At 45.1% G+C, this 15,820-nt stretch overlaps 1 protein-coding gene and 1 pseudogene across 16 annotated transcripts in view; one reads left to right on the top strand and one right to left on the bottom strand.

Moving 5' to 3' along the window:
• The window catches only part of ankrd44 (ankyrin repeat domain 44), a 312,538-nt gene that overhangs the window by 251,267 nt on the left and 45,451 nt on the right, over positions 1 to 15,820 (bottom strand). The gene's annotated exons all lie outside the window — the stretch shown is intronic.
• On the top strand, positions 6,843 to 7,721 carry LOC119961784 (annotated as a pseudogene).

The following is a 15,820-nucleotide window of genomic DNA, read 5'->3' as shown; positions in this document are numbered from 1 at the left end:
AGCCACTCAGGGGCGGTTGAGGAGTATTCTCATGATGGCCTTTCCCATGGTGGAAAGGAGAGAAATCCCTCTGTAATTTCCTCAGTTGGACCCGTCTCCTTTCTCGAAGCTGGTCATAATTAAAGAATCTCTGAAATTGTCCTGCATGTTATTTTTGCTTCCAGACAAGGATATTGATTCTTGTCAAGAGTGCCTATCCACCGTAATTTCTGTGAGGATTCCATCTGCGCCAGAGTCCTTGTTGTTCTTTAGCTGTCGGGTGGCCTGTTTTGACCTCATCATGATCTGGAGTTGCGCTGAGATAGTGGTGAATAGCGTGTTGCGGGATGGTGTCGGGGGCACTTGGGTCAAAGGCTGTGTCTTAGTTGAGGTTGTCTTCGAAATGCTCTTTCCAGTGGGCATTGACTGCCTCTGTCTTTGATGAGCGCTTCTCCCACGTTCTTTCCACCCACCATCTGTTCTTTAGGTCACGTGTTCTTTGTTATATCTCTGCCTTCAATTGCCCGTAGGCTTGTTTCCTCTCACTCGAGTTCTGGTGGAGCTGCCAGTTCAGGAATATCTTGCATTTGTGGTCAAGGAGATCCTGGATCGCCTGTTCATTCTCATTAAACCGTCTTCATGTTTCCTGGTCGAGAGCCCGAGCGTCTCCTCAATCATACGGTGCTGCTTATGATTGCTTTTTTTTAAATTAAGGGGCAATTTAGCTTGGCGAATCCACCTACCCTGCACATCTTCAGTTATGGGGATGAGATCCACGCAGGAGGAAGAATGTGCAAACTCCGCATGGACAGTGACCCGGGGTCGGGATCAAACCCGGGTCCCCAGAGACATCGGGCAGCAGTGATAAGCAGTGCACCACTGTGCCGCCCCTATGATGGCTTTTAAAGCGGACCTGGATCTGTGGGCATTCTGCGGCTCTGGCTCAATGGTTGTCGCCATGTTAGCCATAAGGCACGACTAAGTAGCTCTGTTTTTCTCAGGGTCTTTGAGTCCAGCAACATTGATTGCGGCAGAGCTTTTCTGTCTGTGCTAGTTTGGAGCTAGGGTGATAGAGATGGCAGAGCGGATTAGTTGGTGGTCAATCCAGTAGTCCTCGGCTCCAGTCATGGCATAGGTGATGCATACATTTTTGTGGTCCATTGCTTGGACAATGATCTAGTCTATTAAGTGCCAGTGCTTGGAGCAGGAGTGTTGCTATGACGTCTTTTGTTGTCCCTCTGGCTTTTTACGCTGAAGCCGAATCCCATAGAGGCGGCGTTCTTCTTCTGGTTTGCCTTTCCAGAAGAAGATGTATCAAGGATTATGCTCCAGGTCCCAAACAACCAACATGCAATGCCATGCACGGTCTCCTATTATTTAAATTAAAGTCACAATATTTCAAGACGGAATACTAATAGTTTAATCTCAAACTTAACGGATCTAAATATACACAAATTTATTTTGAGAGTGGTTTCAAATAAATTTCAAGTACTAAGGAATAGGTTTCCAAACATATTCTCACACAGAGACTTGAGATTTCACAGCACATCTGTGCAGCTTATATTCAATTATGCTTGGAATCACATATGCTAAACTCCCATCACTATCGAAAACATCCAATTTTTAAAAAAAAAATATTTTATTCAGGTATTTGAAAACGTTTATAACAGTAACAAAAACAATGATATCAACATGGTAAAATAACCATTTCCCATCCCAGCCCAATCTTCACACACCTCAACCATGCAACAATAATCCCCCGCTCCCCCCTTGGAATACTGCATCTGCTGACATTTTTAATTTTCCCCAAGAAAGTAGATGAACGGCTGCCACCTCAGGGAGAACGCTAACATTGACCCTCTTAAGGCAAACTTTATTTTCTCAAGACTGAGAAACCCAGCCATGTCACTAACCCAAGTCTCTACACTCGGGGGCTTTGAGTCCCTCCACATTAATAAGATCCGTCTCCGGGCTACCAGGGAGGCAAAGGTCAGGACACTGGCGTCTTTCGACCCCTGAACTCCCAGATCTTCCGACACTCCAAACGTTGCTACCTCCGGGCTCAGCACCACCCGTGTTTTTAGCACCGTGGACATTGCCTGAGCGAAACATTGCCAAAACTCTCTAGGCTTCGGGCATGCCCAAAACATGTGGACATGATTTGCTGGGCTTCCTGCGCACCTCGCACACCTATCCTCTACCCCGAAAAACTTGCTCATCCTACCCACTGTCATGTGTGCCCAGTGGTCTACCTTAAATTGTATCAGTCTAAGCCTGGCGCACGATGAGGAGGTATTAACCCTGCTTAGGGCATCCGCCCATAGACCCGCCTCTATCTCTACTCCTATCACGTCCTTAAGCTCCTCCACCGGAGTTTCTTCCGGCTCCGATCGCTCCTGGTAAATATCCGATACCTTCCCCTCTCCCACCTAGGTACTGGAAACTACTCTATCCTGTATCCCCCGTGGCAGCAGCAGCGGAAAGGCCGGCACCTGTTTTCTCAGGAAGTCGCACACCTGCAAATACCTAAAACCATATTCTGCTGGCAATTTAAGTTTATCCTCCAAAGCTTTCTAGCTGGGAAAGCTCCCATCTATAAACAGATCGCCCATCCGTCCAATTCCTGCCCTCTGCCAACTCCGGAACCCGCCATCTAGCCTACCCGGTACAAACCTATGGTTGTTATAAAATCGGGGTCCAAATCGATGCTCCCTCCACTCTCTTACATCTCCTCCACTGCCCCCAGATTCTCAGAGTCGCCACTACCACCGGACTTGTGGTGTATCGGGCCGGCGACAATGGCAGAGGTGCCGTTACCAATGCTGCCAGACTGGTGTCTTTACATGACGCCGCCTCCATCCGCTCCCATGCCGACCCCTCCCCCACTACCCACTTCCTAATCATGGCTATATTAGCCGCCCAGTACTAATTGCAGAAGTTTGGCAGCGCCAATCCACCCTCCCCCCGACTGTGCTCCAGCAACACTTTCTTCACTCACAAGGTTTTACTCACCCGCACAAAGCCCGAAATAATCTTATTCACCCACTTGAAAAAGGCCTTTGGGATGAAGATGGGGAGGCACTGAAAAACAAACAGAGATCTGGGGAGGACCGTCATTTTCACGGTCTGTAGCCTCCCCGCTAGTGATAGCGGGAGCATGTCCCATCTCTTAAAGTCCCCTTCCATTTGTTCTCCCCACCAGATAGGTTTAACTTGTGTAGTACCTCCCATTTCCGGGCCACCCTGATTCCCAGATATCGAAAGCTCTTCCCTACCATTCTAAGCAGCAGCTCTCCCAGTCTCTTCTCCTGCCCTCTTGCCTGGATCGCGAACATCTCGCTTTTACCCAATGTTTTACCCACTGAGCTAAATCGCTGGTTTTTAAAGCAGGCCAGCAGCACGGTTCGATTCCCGTACCAGCCTCCCCGGACAGGCGCCGGAATGTGGCGACTAGGGGCTTTTCACAGTAACTTCATTGAAGCCTACTCGTGACAATAAGCGATTTTCATTTCATTTCATTTCATGTTCAATTTATACCCCGAAAAATTGCCAAATTCCCCCAAGATTCACATTACTTCCCCCGTCCCCTCCAAGGGGTCCGAAATGTACAAGAGCATGTCATCTGCGCAGAGCGAGACCCAGTGTTCCACCTCCCCACCCCGAACCAGTTCCTAGAGACTCTTAACACCATGGCCAATGGCTCTATGACCAGAGCAAACAGTAACGGGGAGAGGGGGCACCCTTGCCTTGTCTCTCGAAGAAGTTCAAAATACCCCGACCTCAGCCGGTTCGTGTATACACTCGCTACTGGTGCCTGATAGAGCAACCGCACCCAGTCAACAAAGCCCTCACCAAACCCAAACCTTCCCAGCGCCTCCCATTGGTAATTCCACTCCACCCAATCAAAGGCCTTCTCCGTGACAATCCTGATTCTTTTGCTGCCAGTCTGGGCTCAATAAAAGTTGAGACGGATTTTCAGGTATCAATTATTGTTTATTTTAACCAGCTAGCTGGGTGACTCACTCTATTGGGAGAGCAGAACACCACCAGTCTCCTGCCTCTTCAACAGCCAGAGTGCCAGACAAAGGAAAAACATCTAATTTCATATACATTCAAGTTGCATCAAGTTTCACATACATACGACCAAATAAGGCAACGGTACAAATGCAAAGCTCCCATAGGTTTTCCCCACATTCCTTAATCTGGCCTGAGGCCCCTTTTCCCAGTATCCTTGGCAACAAAGAAATGGTCTTAGTGACTGCCCATCCCCCTCTTCCTGCCTTGAATCCCAGTTGATGTTTAAAAGTCCACTAACCTAACTCCTTATTCTACTGCAGTAAAATTTTACTCCTAACTTGGCCTAACTACCCATTATGCCTTTCTGTTCATTTCCTCATCCGCATCCATCGCTACCACCACCTCCTCTCCTTCTGAGGGCATCATAATAACATTTAGAAGCCTTCGAACATCGGCCTTGAGTTGCCTGCCCTTAACAAATCCCGTCTGGTCTTCCCCTATCACCCCCGGGACACAGTCCTCTATCCTTGTGGCCAGTATCTTAGCCAGTAGTTTGGCAGCCACATTTAGTAGAGAAATCAGCCTGTATGATCCTCATTGCTCCGGATCTTCTCCCGTTTCAAGATAAAAGAAATCGAGGCCTGCAACAGTGTTTGGGGGGGGGCGGGGGGGGGGGGGGCACTCCATTCTCTCTTGGTTCATTAAATGTCCTCATCAGCAGTGGGCTCAATATCTCTGAAAACTTCTTTTAAATTCCACCAAGTAGCAGTCAGGCCACGGGGCCTTGCCCGACTGCATGTCCTCCAACCCCTCAATTATTTCCTCAATCTCAATTGGGGTTCCCAGCCCTTCCATCAGGTCTTCATCGAGCCTTGGAAATCTCAACTGATCCAAAAACTGCCTCATCCCCTCCACCCAGCCGGGAGTTCCGACTCATATAATTTACTGTAAAAGTCCTTGAACACCTCATTCAACCCCACTGGGTTCAGGACAGTATTCCCACCTCTACTCTTTAATCTCCCTATCTCCTTGGCCGCCTCCCTTTTTCTGAGCTGGTGCGCTAACATTCTTCCTGCCTTTTCCCCGTACTCATAAATCTCCCCCCTTGCCTTCCTCAACTGCTCCACCGCTTTCCCTGTAGTCAATAGCCCAAACACCGCCACTCCCTCAGTAGCCCCACGTCCGGGACCTCAGAGTATCTCCTGTCCACCTAGAGTATCTCCTCCACTAACCTATCCCTCTCAGCCCATTCCACCTTTTCTCTGTGGGCCCGTATCAAGATTAATTCCCCTCTGACCACTGCCTTCAAAGCTTCCCAAACCATTGCTGCAGAGACCTCCTCCATATAATTTGTTTCCAGGTAGTTCTGGATGGACTTGCTCACCCGCCCACAGATCTCATCGTCCACTAGCAACCCCACATCCAGTCTCCACAGCGGGCGTTGCCCTCTCTCCACACTAACCCGTAGATCCACCCAATGTGGGGCACGATCCGTCACTGCGATTGCCGAGTACTCGGTATCCACCACCCCCGGTATTAGCGCCTTGCTCAAAGCAAAAATGTCATTGCGAGAGTATACCTTGTGGACATGGGAGAAAAAAGAAAACTCCTTCGCCCTTGGCCATTCAAACCTCCATGGGTCTACTCCCCCCATCTGTTTCATAAACCCCCTCAATTCCTCTGCCACAGCAGGCCTCCTCCCTGTCCTGGATTTTGACTGGACCAATTCTGGATCAATGACTGTGTTAAAATCTCCTCCCATAATCAGGTTTGAGTCTGGGATCTTACCTAACACCCGCCTCAAATTCCACGTCGTCCCAATTCGGAGCATATATGTTCATGAGTATCACCCGCACCCCCTCCAACTTCCCACTCATCATTATGTACCTACCCCCCTTGTCTGACACGATTCTCCCTGCCTCAAATGCCACTCGTTTGTTGATCAAGCTCGCTACCCCCCTGGTCTTTGAGTCCAGCCCCGAGTGACATACTTGGCCAACCCACCCCTTTCTCAATCTCGTCTGGTCCATAACTTTTAGGTGTGTCTCTTGTAACATTGCCACGTCCGCCTTCAGCCCCTTCAAATGTGTGAACATGCGAGCCCGCTTGACTGGCCCATTCAACCACCTGACGTTCCATGCAATCAGCCTGGTCGGGGGGCTTCCCTTCCCCCTCACTCTTTCTCTTGCTCATCTCCTCCTCCCCCCCCCCCCCCCCCCCCCCCCCCCCGATTAGCCATCACCCTTTTTAGGCCAGCCTCCAGTTCGCGCCCATGGCCTCCTCGAGTATTCGCCGTTCCCATGTCAGCAAAGCAGCTCTTTCCCCCCCCCCCCCCCCCAACAATAGCACAAGAAACCCAACCGCCTAAGTCAAACTCCAGCTTAACAACTGCTCGCCCCCCCCCACTGTGCTGCCGTGAGTCATGCTGACTTGATAGCGCCCGCCCATGGCACCAAGCAGTCTGTCTCCCCATTGTTCTCTCCCCTCTCCCCCCACTTGGACAAACATATTCAAAACATCACATTCTCCAGGAAACAAACATCAGAAAAAACAGTGAAACAAAACAGCCACTTTAGAAGAAAACAAAAAAAAGCCCCAGAAAACACCCCCCTTCTAACCAGCTCCCTGCAAGACAAAGTTAATTTTAGCCATCAAAACAGCCCCTTCTCAGGGTGGCGGAGGTGAGAGGAGTCGGAAGGGAAGTGCAGTGACTGAGAGCCGAGGCCTTGGGGTGGGCGGCTCTGAAGCCCGAATGCGTGCGGGGTAGTGGCTCTTTCTTGCACAAGGATGGAAGAGGAGGACTGGCTTGAAAGTGAATGCCTTTGTAGCACTTTTCAGCAATAGTGTGAGGTTAACAAAGGATGACAAAGGAAGAGATGAGGAATGAAGCAGAGACAACCTCCATGGTTTCCATGCCACTTTACCCAGTGTTCAATGAGCTGGAGCATGTTGCACAAACTCTCAGAGCTGCTTTCATAAAGGCTGAAAAAGAAAATCCTGGTCTCACTCAAGACATAACCAAAATTCTGGAAAAAAAGAGTGCGGAAGTTAATTTCACTGAATCGCTATTGCAAATGGCTAGTGATGACGTTGAAGAGTATATGATTGACAGGCAAGAACCAGAATTCCGGGAGCTGAATGAAAAGGCACGAACACCGAAACATATTCTCAGCAAAATTCCAGATGAGATCAATGATAGGGTTAGGTTCCTTCAGACAATCAAGGATATCGCCAGTGCAATAAAGGAGCTTCTTGACACTGAACAATTTTTTCAAAAAAATACCAGTACCAGAACCGTACAGCACTTGAACACCAAAAGAAAGAATTTGTCAAATACTCCCAAGAGCTTCAGCGACACTCTGAAAACCTACTTTAAAGATGGCAAGGCAATTAATGTGTTCATGAGTGCCAACCGATTAATCCACCAAACCAACTTGATATTGCAGACCTTCAAAACTGTTGCTTAGAACCTCCATTTGTGAAGCGTTTTAATTTTCAGTCTTAAAAGGTTGACCTTTATGTAAATTTAAATAGTTAACTGTATAAATTAATACATCTATTTCAGGACTTGAAAATGTTGAATAAAATAATTGTCAACTTGCACCATATTTTTGTAAAACATTGTAGCTAATCATGATTTCTCATTCAGAAATATTACATAACTTTTGCTATTACTATTGTATCTAAAACGAAGCCAAAAGAATTTGCGCCATAACATATCGTAATGTAACATGCCTTTGTGTAAATATTGGTGTTCTGTTTCTGAAGTTAACTTATTTTTTTGCCAGCAAGTTATGTATTTAACATGATTAGTGGCAAATAAATAGTTAACAATCTGAAAAAAAAACAGCCCCTTATCACACTTATACAACCCAGCACAACAAATCACCACCACAGTACTCTCCAAGGTACTTTTAAATCACCTCCAGTCTTTTTTCTTTAATAAAATTTCACACATTGGTGTTTCAAAGTAGAAGTCCTGGTCCTCATGTGTGACCCACAGTTGGGCTGGGTACAACATCCCAAACTTCACCTCCTTCTTAAAGAGGACCTTTTTTGCCCAATTAAACCCAGCTCACCTCTTGGCCAAATCCGCACCCAGGTCCTGATAAATGCGTAGCTCACATTTCTCCAACTTGCTGCTCCGTTCTTTCTTGTCCCATCGCAGAACGTGTTCCTTGTCCAGGAATCGGTGTAAATGTACCACCATCGCCCTCGGCAGCTCGTTCCCTCAGGGCTACTTCGCCAGGGCACTGTGCTCTCTATCCACTTCCAGGGGCCGAGGGAACGCCTCAGCCCCCATCAACTTCTCCAGCATGTCGGCAAATAAGCCCTCGCATCCGATCCCTCGCTGCCTTCAGGGAGGCCGACAATTCTAAGATTCTGCCTCCTGGACCTGTTCTCCAGCTTCTCCTGCATTCTTTTCTGGCGGTCATTCATCATCTCCACCTTGGTCTTCAGCACAGTTATGTATTCTTCGTGCTCGGACACCTTTTTCTCCACCTCCTGGATCGCTTTTCAGTGGGTCTCTTGATTCTGCACCACTTGATCAATCGAAGCATGTCCTTCTTGAGCTTGGCGAAGCAATCTTCGATAAAACTTTACCAGCTGCTCCATCGACCACTGTGCCGTCTCCCCGCTGCCCTTGCTCTCCGCCATGCTTTCCGCGTTGCCAGCTCAGCTCGGGTCTTCCTTGTAGGACTTTGTCTTCTCACACAGCCACTTCTGGTCCAATTCTCCATACACTAGAGGGAGATTTCTCCTCACTGTCTCACTCTTCACCGATTTATCCCATAAAATCCGTGGAAAAACAGGGGGGAGGTCTAAAAATCTGTCATAGGCGTGAGCTATCAAATGTGCGGCCTATTCCTCCATGGCCGCCATCGGAAGATTACATGAAGGCTTGATTGATTCTGTTAAGTAATGGGTAAAGAGACATTCCAATTAGTTGCCTCATTTCTGTTAAATATCCAATAATTGACACGGATATGAAAAGAGGCTTCAGGTGGCCTTTGTGTCAGGTGATGTGATGATAGAGTTTTGTGCAGAGTCTGGTAAAGTAAAATAAAGGTGTTTGTGAAAAGGAGCAAAACCTTTGACTCTTTATACAACAGCAGCTAGATGTCTAACAAATGGTAGGAGAGGATGGTTGCTGTGCAAATGCGAAGGGTTGAAAGATACAACTTTTCCAGACCACACCAAGGGGCGAGTTAGAAGGAAAAAAAAGATATATGGCTGAACCTAGGATAAAGATGGCCAGATATGACTATCCTCCCTTATTTTCTGAAAGGGGATCGTACAACCAATGGAGAAGTACAGTAGTTATGTGGACTAAGGTAACTGCCTTGGGAAAGATAAAACAAGGTATGGCACTGGCTCTTTCTCGACCTTATGACAGTAAAATCTGAAGCAAAGTGTTTTCGGAGCTGGAATTGGAAGAGTTAGACTCAGAAGAAGTAGACTCTATTACGTTATATGGATAAGATTTATAAAAAGGATGACTTGTTAAGTGCTTATGAAGCATGGTCAGATTTTGATAGGTTTCGGAAAATAGAGGATTTCTCCATTGAAGACTATATAATGGAATTTGGCAGACTATATAAAACGGGTGCAGAAACACAACCTGGAATTTCCACAGTCTGTGTTGGCCTTTAAATTACTGGACTGTGCTAGAGTGAGCAACATGTATAGGCTCCTGGTTTTGACAGGAGTTCAGTTTGTGGATAAGGATACCTTATTCGATCAGATGACAGAAGCTTTAAAAACATTTCTGGGAAAACATTCGATTCCAATGGCTCTGATGACCCAAATAGGTCAGTCTTAATAAAGCAGAATATGGAAGATACACTACTGACAGGATGGCAAAATCGTACAGCTACGAACATGTTCCAAGACTATAGAAGGAGACTGGGGCCTGGATATTATGAAGACAGAAACCTAGTTAGAACCTACAATTGGAAGATGAACCCCAGAAATGAACGGGGTATTTAAATCGATGTTTTCTATGTGACTCTCAATACCATTATGCTTTCAACTGTCCAACACGTTTTAATAGAATGTTTGAAGCGACATATGACATGGAAGAGTCAGAAGAGGAAAAAGGTAGTGACCAGAAATAAGGGTGTTGGTTGCAGAATCCTTCAATTGTGCTGTATTGGACAGTGGCTGCGCATCTGCAGTGCGTGGAACTGACTGGCTAAAATGTTACCTTGACTCCTTGAATGCTGAAAACGTAACAAGGTTAAGAAATTTGAAAGTTCCACAAGTTTCAGGTTTGGGGATGATAATACTCTGAAGTCGCTGAAAAGAGTGGTGATCCCTTGCAATATTGCTGGAGTGAATCATTTCATTAGCATGGATGTTGTATCAAGTGAGATACCTTTGCTTCTGAGCAGACCGTCGATGAAGAAAGCACACATGAAACTGGATATGGAACAGGATAAGGCAACAGTTTTTAGAAAGACAGTGGGTGCATAATTTACACAGTCAGGACACTATTGTATTCCATTACTGACAAATAATATTTCAAGTACAGTTGTCAAGGATATGTTAATGGCAGTTGAAAATGGGACTTTAGCTGATAAAAAGCTTGTTGTATTAAAACTGCATTGGTAACTTGCGCATCCGTCTCCTCGGAGGCTGAAAAATTTATTAAAGGACGCAGGGGTAAGGGATGAAGACTATACTGATAGGTTAGTGATCGCTGTGAAGTTTGTAGGAAGTACAGAAGGACACATGGACCTTAAGATCTGGGATAAAGACAATAATATATTTATTTTGTATTTTGTAGATTTAGCAACCAAATTTAGTCAATCAACGATTGTACAAAGAAAAGAATAATTCTGGATCAAACAGTGGAAAAATGGATAGGGACAGGAATGGGCCCACAGGCAAAATTCCTTACGGACAATGGGGGAGAATTTGCTAATGATGAGTTTAGGGATGTGTGTGAAAACGTGAATATCACAGTTATAAATACAGCTGCAGAAAGCCCATTTAGTAATGGTGTGTAAGAAACCATGCGGTAATAGATGACATGCTCCGTAAAATTTTGGCAGATAGACCAAACTGCAAGCTAAATTCAGCTTTAGCATGGGCGGTACATGCAAAAAAATTGTTGCAAATGGTTAGGAATTGTAGTCCCTTCCCAAGATGGAGGCTGGTCATCCTAAATGGATGGAATTTTAGGATTTCTACCACAATTTTGGTAGAAATTTTAGGATTTCTACCCAACACTAATTGATAGTCCCTATCCCAAAATCCTAAAATTCCATCCATTTTGGATGAACAGTCTCCATCTTGGGAAGGGACTACAATTAGCCCTGCCTTTGCAGAGCACTGAAATGCATTACTTAGCAGTAGAAAAGCTTTTTTCGAAGCAGAAGTCTCTGAAAGAATTTGCAGAGCTTTAAGGCATAATGTACAGCCATCAAATACCGTTTTTCAGCAAAGAGACATAGTATACTATAAGAGAGACAATTTTAATGAATAGAAAGGCCCAGGAAAGATCATAGGCATAGATGGCAAAGCAATTATTTTGCAACATGGCAATCAAACTGTTAGTGTGCATTCATCAAGGATTATGGGTACAGATAACAAATTTTCAAATTTAGACAGAGCAGACAGACATGACAAGGAAACAGGGTCACCTGGTATGCATCTGTTACAGAACTATGAGGACCAGTTAACTGATATAGACAGGGTTTCTATAGAACAGGTCAGTTTTCCGAAAGGACAACTGCCAAAAGTTGGTACAAAAGTGACATACTTGCCTGAAGAGTCCAGTCAATGGAAGGATGCAACTGTTATTAGTAGAGCAGGGAAGGACACTGGAAAGTATAAGCATTGGTTGAATGTACAGCATTCAGGGGAGGGAGTCAAGACAATGGATTGGGAACACGAAGTTCAGAAATTGAGGGCACAGAAACACAGGTGCCAGTTCAGATAGTATATAGGATAGTGAACAGACCCGCAGGAAAAGGTCAAGAACTATTGAAAGGACATCCCACAGCAGAAGGGAAAGATCAAGCAGTAGCAGTACAGAACGTGACACCAGGCGGGAGAGGGGACGTAGTTTATCAAAGTCTCGGAACACGAGTAAGACTACGAATATTAATCGGAGTAGAAGCCCACATGCACATGAGATTTTGGTGGCTTCCAATAAATTAGATGAAAAAGTTATCAAAGATGCCAAACAGCAAGAACTGCGTAGTTGGAGTGAATTTGGGGTATACACGGAAGTACCAGATAGGGGACAAAGAGCTCTATCCCACAGATTAATTTGCACGGAAAAGGTAATTTCCCGATGGAACTTATAAGGCAAAGGACAAGCTTGTGGCAAGGGCATTTGAAGAAAACTTAGAAGATCAGGATTTAAGGGTCGATTCACTTACGGCAGGAAAGGTTTTTTAAAGATCTTCTTGGCTCTATTAGCCACAAAAGGCATGGGAATGCAAATCTATAGATATAAAAGCTGACTTTTTGCAGGGGCATCAGCTCCAGAGAGACATTTTTCTCCGTCCTCCTGGAGCTAACACAGAAGGGGTACTCTGGAAGTTGAACAAATGTGTATATGGATTAAATGATGCGTCTAGAGTCTGGTATTTTTCGGGAAGATCAGTTTTGTTAAAGTTAGGCTGTTGCCAGTTGAAAGCAGATCCGACAATGTTTTACTGGCACTGCAAGGAAATCCTTCTGGCATCTTTTTGATGCATGTCGATGATTTTTTGTGGGATGGGACTAGTGATTTCAAAGCTCTTGTAATCTCTGGTTTGAGGAAAGAATTCAGGGTTGGAAGTCAGGCTTCCGGTACATTCAAATATATTGTACTGGAAATCGGACAGACTAAGATAGGGGCAACTTTACGTCAGCAATCTTATTTGGAAAGCATCAGCCCAATAGCAATTAGTTGTGGCCAGGTTTCACAAAAAGGCACAATGGTTTCAAAGATGGAAAAAGAGCAACTGCGAAGTTTAATAGGGCAACTGAATTGGTTAGGTAGACAGACTAGACCGGACATGAATTTTGATGTCTTAGAGTCGAGTACAAAAATGAATGATCCCAAAGTGAAAGACATAATAAGAGCAAATAAAACATTGGTCAAACTAAAAATGCAGGTGTGTGTTTTGTGGTTCCCGGTTTTAAGTGGCCTTAGGCACTTGAAACTCAGTTTATAGTGATGCGTCCTATGCAGATTTATGTGATGGGGTTTCAAGCACAGGAGGTTTTATAACTTTCCTTTACGGGGAACAATGGTAAATGTTGCCCTCTTGTGTGGGAAACAAAGAAAATAGGGAAAGTGGTCGAAAGCACTTTGGCTGCTGAGACGTTAAGTCTTGTAGAGGCGGTGGATATGGCGTTTATACATCTCAGATATTTACCAAAATGTTGGGATATGGGGTTGTAACATTGACATTAAATCCCTGTGGGAAAATGTGCACTCTACAAAAAGTGTCAATGAAAAAAGGTTAAGGATAGACATCGCAAGTTTGAAGCAGATGTTGGACAGAGGGGAAATAGAAAAATTAAATGGGTCGACAGTAGCTATCAATTGTCAGACTTTTACAAAAAGAGGGGCTAGTTCACAGAAACTTTTGGATATTGCTAATGAAGGGCACCTGTTTCTGTGACTTTTTTTTCTTCTAAAAATGAAAAAAAAGGGGGGAAATTGCGTGTGTTTTTGAGTTTCTTGTAATTTTGTTTTCACCTAATTATTATTTTTCTCCAAGAAAGGGGAGACTTTTAAGTATGGGTTAAGAGACATTCCAATTAGTTGTCTCATTTAAGTATACAATAATTGACACTGATAGGAAAAGCGGCTTCAGGTGACCTTTGTGTCAGGTGATGCGATGATAGTGTTTTGTGCAGAGTCTGGTAAAGTAAAATAAAGGTGTTTGTGAAAAGGAGCAGAACCTTTGACTCTTTATACAACTGCAGCTAAACGTCTCACAATTATGCCAATGCATTCCTGGTCTGGCCGCTGCATTCTGTTCTTTGTAAACTTGGGGTCATTCAGAATTCTCCTGCCCATGACCTGCTCACTCATTTTCTGTGTCCACTAACCTACATTGGAGACTTAACCAGGAGTCAATTTTTAAATTCTCATCTTCGCTTTTGAATCATTTCATGGCCTAACCCCTTCTAATCCCCTTCAGCCCTATAACTCAATTCCCAAACTGCACCCCCACACCACCCATCCCGCTGCCGAACTCTGCGCTCTGAAATTTCTGTTCTATTGATTTTATTCACTCCATGAATGGCAGTTGTGTCTTCAGTTGCCTAGTTCTTAGCTCTGGAATTCCCTCCCTATAACTCTATCTTGTTTTCTCTCTTTCTTCCTTTAAGATGACCAAAGTTTTGATCATCTGGGCTAATATTCTCCTTTTTCAGCTAGGTATCAAATTTTGTTCCATAATAACACATAGTAAGGTGCTTAACAGGAGCATTATACATAGAAACAGAAGCAGAAGCAGGAGAAGGCCATTAAGCCTAGAGTCTGCTTCGCCATTCATTAGGATTATAACTGATCATCAAGGGCAGCACGGTGGCGCAGTGGTGAGCCTGCTGCCTCACAGCGCCGAGGTCCCAGGTTTGATCCCAGCTCTAGTTCACTGTCCGTGTGGAGTTTGCACATTCTCCCCGTGTTTCTGTGGGTTTCGCCCCCACAACCCAAAAATGTGCAGGCTAGGTGGATTGGCCACGTTAAATTGCCTCTCAATTGGAAAAATTGGGTAGTCTTTACAAAAAAAAACAAAAAAACTGGTGATCAAGTTCAATCCTGCCATCCCCGCATATCCCTTGATCCATTTAGCCCCAAGAGGTATGTCTAATTCCTTCTCTAATACAATGTTTTCATCTCAGCTACATTTTGTGGTAGTGAATTCCACAGATTCACCACTCTCTGGGTGGAAACATATCTCCACACCTCAGTGCTTAAAGGTTTACTCCTTATCCTCAAACTATGACCCCTACTACTGGACTCTCCACCATCAGAATCTCCCCGGTCTAATCCTGTTAAAATTTTCTAAGTTTCTGTGAGATACCCCCTCGAATATAATCCTAACCAATTTAGTCTCTCCTCATTGGGCAGTTCCGCCATCCCAGGAATCAGCCTGGGAAACCTTTGCTGCACTCCCTCCATAGCAAAAACATCCTTCCTCAGAAAAGGACACGTAAACTGCACACAATATGCCAGGTGTGGCGTCACCAATGCCCTATACAATTGTAGTAAAAAATCCTTATTTCTAGACTTAAATTCCTCTCACTATGAAGGCCAACATATCATTTGCCTTCTTCACTGTCTGTTGCGTGCATACTTTCAGCGACTGATGCATGAGGACACCAAGGTCTTGTTGTGTTTCCAACTCTCTCAATTTATGTTTATGGTACTATATAAATACAAGCCATTGGTGGTCGTGATCATGATTCATTCAAACAAACAGGCAGGAAATAGTGCATTTAAGGTATAATGCTTTCAGCAGGAACCAAGCAGGGCGGTTTTAAGTTTGAAGCTGAACTGAAGAACGTTCTGGGACAACCAAGACTTAAAACAGGCAATTGGATTGTCAAGTGCGCTGGAAGAAAGATACCATGAGGATATATATTAAAGGTGGGTTTTTCAAACTCAGAGTCGCAACCTGCAGGTGGGTCACGAGCACGTGTCGACAGGGTCGTGGAGCAATCGGTCGCGCCGTTTCTGATCACAGGAAAAAGTGCCAAATGGTGCAACCAGCTTTTAAGAATGTCGGCCACAGACAGTTTGATTGGCTGTGGGGGGTGGGGTGAGAGGTTGGGCTGCGTGTGTGTGTTTTGGGGGGTGTGGGGG

The sequence above is a fragment of the Scyliorhinus canicula genome, chromosome 2 (assembly GCF_902713615.1).
Source record: "Scyliorhinus canicula chromosome 2, sScyCan1.1, whole genome shotgun sequence".
Taxonomy (NCBI): Eukaryota; Metazoa; Chordata; class Chondrichthyes; order Carcharhiniformes; family Scyliorhinidae; genus Scyliorhinus; species Scyliorhinus canicula.
The sequence above is the reverse complement of the archived record's forward strand: the minus strand, read 5'-3'. Positions and strand labels throughout refer to the sequence as shown.